Consider the following 10442-nt stretch of genomic DNA (forward strand, 5'->3'; position numbering starts at 1 on the left):
GGAAGGAGCACTGACCCCATAGGAGACTGAACCAGACCTACCTGCTAGTGTTGGAGGGTCTTCTGCAGAGACGGGGGGTGGCTGTGGCTCACTGTGGGGACAAGGACACTGGCAGCAGAAGTTCTGGGAAGTACTCCTTAGCGTAGGAGCTCCCAGAGTCCGCCATTAGCCCCACCAAAGAGCCTGGTAGCCTCCAGTGTTGGGTCTCCTCAAGGCAAACAACCAACAGGGAGGGAACCCAGCCCCACCCATCAGCAGACAAGCAGATTAAAGATTTACTGAGCTCTGCCCACCGGAGAACAACACCCAGCTCTACACACCACCTCCTATCAGGAAACTTGCACAAGCCTCTTAGATAGCCTTATCCACCAGAGGGCAGACAGCAGAAGCAAGAAGAACTACAATCCTGCAGCCTGTGTAACAAAAACCACATTCACAGAAAGATAGACAAGACGAAAAGGCAAAGATCTATGTCCCAGATGAAGGAACAAGATAAAACCCCAGAAAAACAACTAAATGCAGTGGAGATAGGCAATCTTCCAGAAAAAGAATTAAGAATAATGATAGTGAGGATGATCCAGGTCCTTGGAAAAAGAATGGAGGCAAAGATAGAGAAGATGCAAGGAATGTTTAACAAAGACACTAGAAGGAATCAATAGCAGAATAACTGAGACAGAAGAATGGATAAGTGACCTGGAAGACAGAATGGTGGAATTCATGCCATGGAACAGAATAAAGAAAAAAGAATGGAAAGAAATGAAGACAGCCTAAGAGACCACTGGGACAACATTAAAAACAACAACATTCGCATTATAGGGGTCCCAGAAGGAGAAGAGAGAGAGAAAGGACCCAAGAAAATATTTGAAGAGATTATAGTCAAAAACTTCCCTAACATGGGAAAAGAAATAGCCACCCAAGTCCAGGAAGCGCAGAGAGTCCCAGGCAGGATAAACCCAAGGAGAAACATGCCGAGACACATAGTAATCAAATTGACAAAAATTAAAGGCAAAGAAAAATTATTGAAAGCAGCAAGGGGAAAAATGACAAAAAACATACAAGGGAACTCCCATAAAGTTAACAGCTGATTTCTCAGCAGAAACTCTACAAGCTAGAGGGAGTGACATGATATATTTAAAGTGATGAAAGGGAAGAACCTACAACCAAGATTACTCCACCCGGCAAGGATCTCATTCAGATTCAACAGAGAAATCAAAAGCTTTACATACAAGCAAAAGCTAAGAGAATTCAGCACCACCAAACCAGCTGTACAACAAATGCTAAAGGAACTTCTCTAAGTGGGAAACACAAGAGAAGAAAAGGACCTACAAAACCAAACCCAAAACAATTACGAAAATGGTCATAGGAACATACATATCACCTTAAATGTGAATGGATTAAATGCTCCAACCAAAAGACACAGCCTCGCTTAATGGATACAAAAACAAAACTCATATATATGCTGTGTACAAGAGACCCACTTCAGACCTAGGGACACATTCAGACTGAAAGTGAGGGGATGGAAAAAGATATTCCATGCAAATGGAAATCAAAAGAAATCTAGAGTAGCAATACTCATATCAGATAAAATAGACTTTAAATAAAGAATGTTATAAGAGACAAGGAAGGACACTACATAATGATCAAGGGAATCAATCCAAGAAGAAGATATAAGAATTATAAATATATATGCACCCAACATAGGAGCACCTCAATACATAAGGCAACTGCTAACAGCTATAAAAGAAGAAATTGACAGCAACACAATAATAGTGGAGGACTTTAACACCTCACTTACAGATCATCCAGACAGAAAATTAATAAGGAAACACAAGCTTTAAATGACACAATAGACCAGATACATTTAATTGATATTTATAGGACATTTCATACAGAAACAACAGATTACACTCTCTTCTCAAGTGCACACGGAACATTCTCCAGGATAGATCACATCTTGGGTCACAAATCAAGCCTCAGTAAATTTAAGAAAATTGAAATCATATCAAGCATCTTTTCTGACCACAACGCTATGAGATTAGAAATCAATTACAGGGAAAAAAACGTAAAAAACACAAACACATGGAGGCTAAAGAATACGTTACCAAGAGATCACTGAAGAATTCAAAGAGGAAATCAAAAAATACCTAGAGACAAATGACAAGGAAAACATGACGATCCAAAACCTATGGGATGCAGCAAAAGCAGTTCTAAGAGGGAAGTTTATAGCAATACAAGCCTACCTCAAGAAACAAGAAAAATCTCAAATAAACAATCTAACGCTACACCTGAAGGAACTAGAGGAAGAAGAACAAACAAAACTCAAAGTTAGTAGATGGAAAGAAATCACAAAGATCAGAGCAGAAATAAATGAAATAGAAAACAATAACAAATATCAATAAAACTAAAAGCTGGTTCTTTGAGAAGATAAACAAAATTGATAAACCATTAGCCAGACTCATCAAGAAAAAGAAAGAGAGGACTCAAGTCAATAAAATTAGAAATGAAAACGAAGTTACGACAGACACTGCAGAAATACAAAGCATCCTAAGAGACTACTACAAGCAAATCTATGCCAATAAAATGGACAACCTGGAAGAAATGGACAAATTCTTAGAAAGGGATAACCCTCCAAGACTGAGCCAGGAAGAAATAGAAAATATGAACAGACCAATCACAAGTAATGAAATTGAAACTGTGATTAAAAATCTTCCAACAAACAAAAGTCTAGGACCACATGGCTTCACAGGTGAATTCTATCAAACATTTAGAGGAGAGCTAACACCCATCCTTCTCAAACTCTTCCAAAAAATTGCAGTGGAAGGAACACCCCCAAACTCATTCTCTGAGGCCACCATCACCCTGATACCAAAACCAGACAAAGATACTACAAAAAAAGAAAATTACAGACCAATATCACTGATGAATATAGATGCCAAAATTCTCAACAAAATACTAGCAAACAGAATCCAACAGCACATTAAAGGATCATACACCATGATCAAGTGAGATTTATCCCAGGGATGCAAGGATTCTTCAATATACGCAAATCAATCTACGTGATACACCATACTAACAAACTGAAGAATAAAAACCATATGATCATCTCAATAGATGCAGAAAAACCTTTTGACAAAATTCAACACCCATTTATGATAAAAACTCTCCAGAAAGTGGGCATAAAGGGAACCTACCCCAACATAATAAAGGCCACATATGACAAACCCACAGCAAACATCATTCTCAATGGTGAAAAACTGAAAGCATTTCCTGTAAGATCAGGAACAAGACAAGGATGTCTACTCTTGCCACTATTATTCAACATAGTTTTTGAAGTCCTAGCCCTGGCAATCAGAAGAAAAAGAACTAAAAGCAATACAAATTGGAAGAAAAGAAGTACAACTGTCACTGTTTGCAGATGACATGATACTATACATAGAGAATCCTAAAGATGCCTCCAGAAAACTACTAGAACTAATCAATGAATTTGGTAAATTTGCAGGATACAAAATTAACGCAGAGAAATCTTTCGCATTCGTATACACTAATGATGAAAAATCTGAAAGAGAAATTAAGGAATCACTCCCTTTTACTATTGCCACATAAAGAATAAAATACCTAGGAATAAACCTACCTAGGGAGACAAAAGACCTGTATGCAGAAAACTATAAGACACTGATGAAAGAAATTAAAGATGATACAAACAGCTGGAGAGATATACCATGTTCTTGGATTGGAAGAATCAATATTGTGAAAATGATTATACTACCCAAAGCAATCTACAGATTCAATGCAATCTGTATCAAATTACCAATGGCATTTTTTACAGAACTAGAACAAAAAATCTTAAAATTTGTATGGATACAAAAGAGACCCCAAATAGCCAAAGCAGTCTTGAGGGAAAAAAATGGAGCTGGAAGAATCAGGCTCCCCAACTTCAGACTATACTACAAAGCTACAGTCATCAAGACAGTATGGTACTGGCACAAAAACAGAAATATAGATCAATGGTACAGGATAGAAAGCCCAGAGATAAACCCATGCACCTATGGTCAACTAATCTACGACAATGGAGGCAAGGATATACGATGGAGAAAAGACAGCCTCTTCAATAAGTGGTGCTGGGAAAACTGGACAGCTACATGTAAAGGAATGAAATGAGAACACTCCCTAACACCATATACAAAAATAAACTCAAAATGGATTAAAGACCTAAATGTAAGACTGGACTCTATAAAGGAAAACATAGGAAAAACACTCTTTGACCTAAATCACAGCAAGATATTTTTTGACCCACCTCCTAGAGTAATGGAAATAAAAACAAAAATAAACAAATGGGACCTAATGAAACTTAAAAGCTTTTGCACAGCAAAGGGAACTATAAACAAGATGAAAAGACAACCCTCAGAATGGGAGAAAATATCTGCAAATGAATCAACAGACGAAGGATTAATCTCCAAAATATATAAACAGCTCATGCAGCTCAATATTAAAAAAACAAACAACCCAATCCAAAACTGGGCAGAAGACCTAAATAGATATCTCTCCAAAGAAGACATACAGATGGCCAAGAAGCACATGAAAAGCTGCTCAACATCACTAATTATTAGAGAAATGCAAATCAAAAGTACAATGAGGTATCACCTCACACCAGTTAGAATGGCCATCATCAGAAAATCTAGAAACAACAAATGCTGGAGAGGGTGTGGAGAAAAGGGAACCCTCTTGCACTGTTGGTAGGAATGTAAATTGACACAGCCACTATGGAGAACAGTACGGAGGTTCCTTAAAAAAGTAAAAATTGAATTACCATATGACCCAGCAATCCCACTACTGGGCATATACCCTGAGAAAACCAAAATTCAAAAAGACACATGTACCCCAGTGTTCACTGCAGCACTATTTACAGTAGCCAGGTCATGGAAGCAACCTAAATGCCCACTGACAGACGAATGGATAAAGAAGATGTGGTACATATATACAATGGAATATTACTCAGCAATAAAAAGGAATGAAATTGAGTCATTTGTAGAGACGTGGATGGATGTAGAGACTGTCATACAGAGTGAAGTAAGTCAGAAAGAAACAAGTATCGTATATTAACGCGTATATGTGGAACCTAGAAAAATGGTACAGATGAACCGGTTTGCAGCGCAGAAATTGAGGCACAGATGTAGAGAACAAACATATGGACACCAAAGGAGGGAAAGTGGGGGTGGGGGTAGTGGTGTGATGAATTGGGAGATTGGGATTGACATGTATACACTGCTGTGTATATAATGGATGACTAATAAGAACCTGGTGTATAAAAAAATTTAAAAAGTCTATGTGTTTGAAAAAAAAAGTTTAAAGCCATTGCCCTAAGGGTAATATATTTTCTTTCCTCTTTCTCTTTGAAGCGTGTGTTCTTGTACTTCTAAAGTCTGGGCTCCCAGAAACAGGGAAAGACAGGGCTTTGAGATTCTATCTCCCACACCACACTCCCGCCCCAAGCCAGGCCCCCAGGCTTAAATTTCATCAGCCTGGCACAGATTTTAGAGTCAAAGGCAGAAGTTCAGTCCTAGGCTCCAGCATTTAGGATCTCAGCAGCCTTAGTCAAGTCACTGGACCTTTCAGAACATCTATTTCTCTCTCATGGAGATAACGATACCTGTCCCACAAGGCAATTAAGGAGATCGATATGTGAAAATATGGTGTGGTTTAGTAAACTCCTTCCTGTTCCTCAGTGGAGAAAAGCAAACTCAGCTCCTGGTTGAAAAAGTTCTGTCTCCTGAGGAGGAAAGACCTCAAGGAATAGCCCTGCAGAGAAAGTTAAGAGGGGGCTCTAAACACCCAGGGGCTGAAGATGTTTGAATCAAAAAAGGGGAGACGGCTTCCCTGGTGGCGCAGTGGTTGGGAGTCCGCCTGCTGATGCAGGGGACGCGGGTTCGTGCCCCGGTCCGGGAGGATCCCACGTGCCGTGGAGCGGCTGGGCCCGTGAGCCATGGCCGCTGGGCCTGTGCGTCCGGAGCCTGTGCTCTGCAAGGGGAGAGGCCACAGCAGTGAGAGGCCCGCGTACCGCAAAAAAAAAAAAAAAGGGGGGGGGGGAGAAATCAACGGGAAAAGCTCAGGGCTGTCCCATTTCTCCAATGAGCAGTTATTTTTCATTTCTCCAGGGAGCAGCAGGTCAGGGGGTGTCTCGAGGTGCTGACAGTGCACAGTGCTGCCTCTGGAGGGGAGAGATGCTGACAGTGTTCCTTTTGCATAAACTTCGGAGGAAGGACTAGACGTTGGACTCTGTCCTCCCTTTACCCCTTGCAGGAGGTGTGGAGGGGTCGTGCAGCCTGGAGGTCACTCAGGGTGGACATTGTGGTTGAGGGCTGAGGTGGGAGGAGCGGGATGGGGTCAGGGGTGGGGACTCAAAGGAGAAGCTAATCTGAGTGCTTGTTACGTCTTGAGGCTCATTCCTCACACTCTGAAGTTCTCTATTCTGTGACTGTCTCTGAGCAACAGTCACAGTGGACAAGTTGGGCACAGGTTGTCCTGCCTGTTCCTTTTCTCCCTGGAAAACTCTGCAGCCTTCACATCCTGGGTCCTTCTGTCATCAGATGTATTAACAGGAAGACAGGAATGTGCTTCTTTAAATGTTATTTTTACTTATTTGTTGTTACCCTGTATTGTTGAGACAGAGAAAGAGGGAATTCTAAGAGTTTTAGGTGAAGACCGGGGATCTCCAAAAACCTGGTGCTTCTTTGTTTGTTTCTTTGTTTCTTTCCAGAGATGCTGTCCTTAAGAAGTCCCATCCAGGATCTTGACACCTCAGTCTCTATTCTCTGATACATTTCAAACCAGCCTTGGCCCTGGGGCTGCCAGTGTTCCCCAGAATGCCCAGTGGACGGCGTAGGGAAGCATGGGCAAGGGCAGTCATCCCCACTGCCAATACAGGGAACGAGAAAGGCTTCAGCTGTGTGTGAACAGCTGCAGCTCTGACAATCTCCCCAGCACAGGGTTGGTTGTCCATTTGCCAATGTTTGTCTCTAGTTGTGCTTTCTTTTTTTTTTTTGGCATGGGGGGCTCTCACTGCTGTGGCCTCTCCCGTTGCGGAGCACAGGCTCCGGACGCGCAGGCTCAGCGGCCATGGCTCACGGGCCCAGCCGCTCCGCGGCATGTGTGATCTTCCCGGACCGGGGCACGAACCCGTGTCCCCTGCATTGGCAGGCGGACTCTCAACCACTGCACCACCAGGGAAGCCCCTCTAGTTGTGCTTTCTTAAAGGTCACCAGTGACCTTTAAGTCACCAAATCCAGTGGCCTTTCTCAGGCCTCATCTTCCAACTGACCAGCCCCTTTCTTAAACGCTCCCCTGGTGAGCTAACTCTCTCCCCTGCTTCCTTGACAGCTCTTCCTCTGGCTCTTTTTCCTTTTTTCTGCATCCTCAGTTTGTAACTCCTACAAGCTTCTGTCTTTAGCCCTTTTCTTTCTCTACTCTTCCTCTGTCTGGGAAAACTTTGATTTCCTTTGGTGGTATTTTAGTTGAGACTTTTTTTCCCCCAAGTAACAGTAACTAGTTTAGGCAAAAGGAGGGTTTACATTATAAGGTGTCTACAGAGCTCAGTGGAAAAGTGAGGGTGAGCCTCAGCGGGGGCTGAACCCAGGACCTAGTAGGCACCCAGGAAGCCAGGCAGTTTGCTGAGGAACTGGTCTCTGGCTCTTTGCATGTCTGCTCACGTTCTGTTCCTAAATGTCTCTTTAACTTCTCCCTCCTTTTCTGGACTAACCATCTTACCTGAGGCCTTCACGACCTCTCTAGTGATTTCCCTACTGTTGGTCTCATTTCACCAGTCTGCCCTCTGCCTTGGGTCCCATGCTTTAGAGGGACCCCCTCTGGCCCACTTTGGCTATAACTTTCTAGGAGGAAAGAATCCACAGGGCCAGTGAATGTTTCTAGTCAAAGCCACCATTCCCTTTCTAGAGCCTGTTTCCTGGGCCTGGGCCAGCCTTTTCCTCCAGGTGCGTTCTCCTGAGGGCAGACCACACAGTTGTTGTATTTACTCCTGGGCTTAAAAGGTGCCCAAGGGATAGTTGTCTGTTGGAGAGAGGTATGGTAAGGTGGGAGCAGGACTGTGAACAGAGCTTGGACGCGTCCACTGAATGTACTCAAGGCTCCTTGTCATGTGGGATGGAGCCCGAGTTGAGAAGTGAGGGTGGCCAGGGGCCAGGGGCCAACTTTCCCTCATTCTACCTTGTCCCAGCATGGAACTCTGAGAAGTTCAAGAACTCTGTATTTGAACCTGGACTTTCACATTGTTATGAAGGGTTATTTGTTAGTATAGGAGGATGGAACATATTTTACTTCATAGTTTGTTGGTGTGATTTATAACTTTTAGACATGTGGCATGTGGACCTCCACTTGTACTAATTCCCTGGGCTGTGCAGACCTTTAGGGGGCAAGTCTGCATTTCACGATGGCCAGTTTTAAATATATATATATATTCCCTAAACAAGGCTCTGATTATGTCATCACCTGCCTCGAAGCTTTTGATGATGACTACTCCTCCTTGCTGGGGAGTAAGTGGCTCTGGTTGCTCATTATTCTGTGTCAGATAAAACTGACAATCAAGTGGGACCTGCCTTTCATCAGAAAAAGGGTCAGGCCAGGCTCGAGTCTGCAAGGGAGCAGCTTGCTGCTCAGAGCTCACAGGGGAAGCTCAGAGAACAGAAGACATGGCAGCCTGACAACTAGCAATTGGAGCCTCAGCAAAGATGGTGTAAGTTGATGCAGACAAGTGTCAGAAAATCAAAGGCAAGTCTAAGGTAGGCTGTCAAGAAGTGGCCAGTGTGAAGTTGTTGAGGAGAGCAGGGCACACACCACGGTAAAGGAGAGTTGATTCCTGGGTCACTTTTGGCCTCCGTTCCAGATTTTCCTATAGTTCCGATGTGCCAGAACTTGTCCTAGCCTAACCCATGTACAACCCTTCCAGGGGGTGGGAGTGGACCACGGAAACAAAGCTTAGTAGTTAGCAGTACTCAGCAACAGCTTCCAGTGAGCAACTCAGAACAATAATGAGCATACTGTGTTTAAACCAAACAATAATGAGCATACTATGTTTAAATCAAACAATAACGAGCATACTATGTTTATAATCAAACATAATGAGCATACTATGTTTATAATCAAACAATAACGAGCATGCTATGTTTATAATCAAACATAATGAGCATACTATGTTTATAATCAAACAATAACGAGCATACTATGTTTATAATCAAACAGTAACGAGCATACTATGTTTATAATCAAACATAATGAGCATACTATGTTTATAATCAAACAATAACGAGCATGCTATGTTTATAATCAAACAATAACGAGCATGCTATGTTTATAATCAAACAGTAACGAGCATGCTATGTTTAAATCAAACAGTAACGAGCATACTATGTTTAAATCAAACAGTAACGAGCATGCTATGTTTATAATCAAACAGTAACGAGCATGCTATGTTTATAATCAAACAGTAACGAGCATGCTATGTTTATAATCAAACAATAACGAGCATACTACGTTTATAATCAAACAATAACGAGCATACTATGTTTATAATCAAACATAATGAGCATACTATGTTTATAATCAAACATAATGAGCATACTATGTTTATAATCAAACATAATGAGCATACTATGTTTATAATCAAACAATCTCCTATTGAACATCTTTAAAGGGATTGAATTTGGATATCCATTGAGACCAGGAAAAGGATAAGTGGGTAGGACTGAAGTTGAAGAAGGTAGACTAAGGCAAGATGATGTTCCAGAACCTTCTCCTACTTCTGAAGTTGAGTCAGGTGCTCGTGCTGGGAAAGAAGGTATAGGACTGAATCCAGGCTTAGGCTTCTGTTGGGCACAGCTCCATCTGCCGAAGCAGTGCAACTTGTAGTGTTCTCATTTCAGATGTGCAAGGATAAAGAGCTTCACAGAAAAGCTGTTGTGAACTTGGGAGACAGATAGGTAACTTTAAAAATAGGGAACATGAAGAAATGCATATGCTAGGGAAAGCCTTGAGTTTAAATTAAAAAAAAATACTACTTGTACTTTATTTATTTATTTATTTTTAATTAAAAAAAATACTACTCGTACTTTATTTATTTTTGGCTGCGTTGGGTCTTCGTTGCTGAGTGCGGGCTTTCTCTAGTTGCGGAGAGCGGGGGCATCTCTTCGTTGCAGTGCACAGGCTTCCCATTGCAGTGGCTTCTCTTGTGGAGCACGGGCTCTAGGCTCACGGGCTTCGGTAGTTGCAACATGCAGGCTTGGTGGTTGCAGCACGTGGGCCCTAGAGTTGTGGCGCACTGGCTTAGATGCTCCATGGCATGTGGGATCTTCCCAGACCAGACCTCAAACCCATGTCCCCTGCATTGGCAGGTGGGTTCTTAACCACTGTGCCACCAGCGTAGTCCCAGGCTGTTT

At 42.3% G+C, this 10442-nt stretch overlaps 1 long non-coding RNA gene across 3 annotated transcripts in view; it reads right to left on the reverse strand.

The window, feature by feature from the left end:
- The window catches only part of LOC116748857, a 56942-nt gene extending 56833 nt beyond the window's left edge, over window positions 1-109 (reverse strand). For all 3 annotated transcript variants that reach the window (XR_004348413.1, XR_004348412.1, XR_004348411.1), the window contains exon 1: window positions 42-109. This is a non-coding gene — a long non-coding RNA (uncharacterized LOC116748857). The remainder of the gene's footprint in view (window positions 1-41) is intronic.
- Between the last annotated feature and the right edge of the window lie 10333 nt (window positions 110-10442).

This window comes from Phocoena sinus, chromosome 2, assembly GCF_008692025.1.
Source record: "Phocoena sinus isolate mPhoSin1 chromosome 2, mPhoSin1.pri, whole genome shotgun sequence".
NCBI lineage: Eukaryota > Metazoa > Chordata > Mammalia > Artiodactyla > Phocoenidae > Phocoena > Phocoena sinus.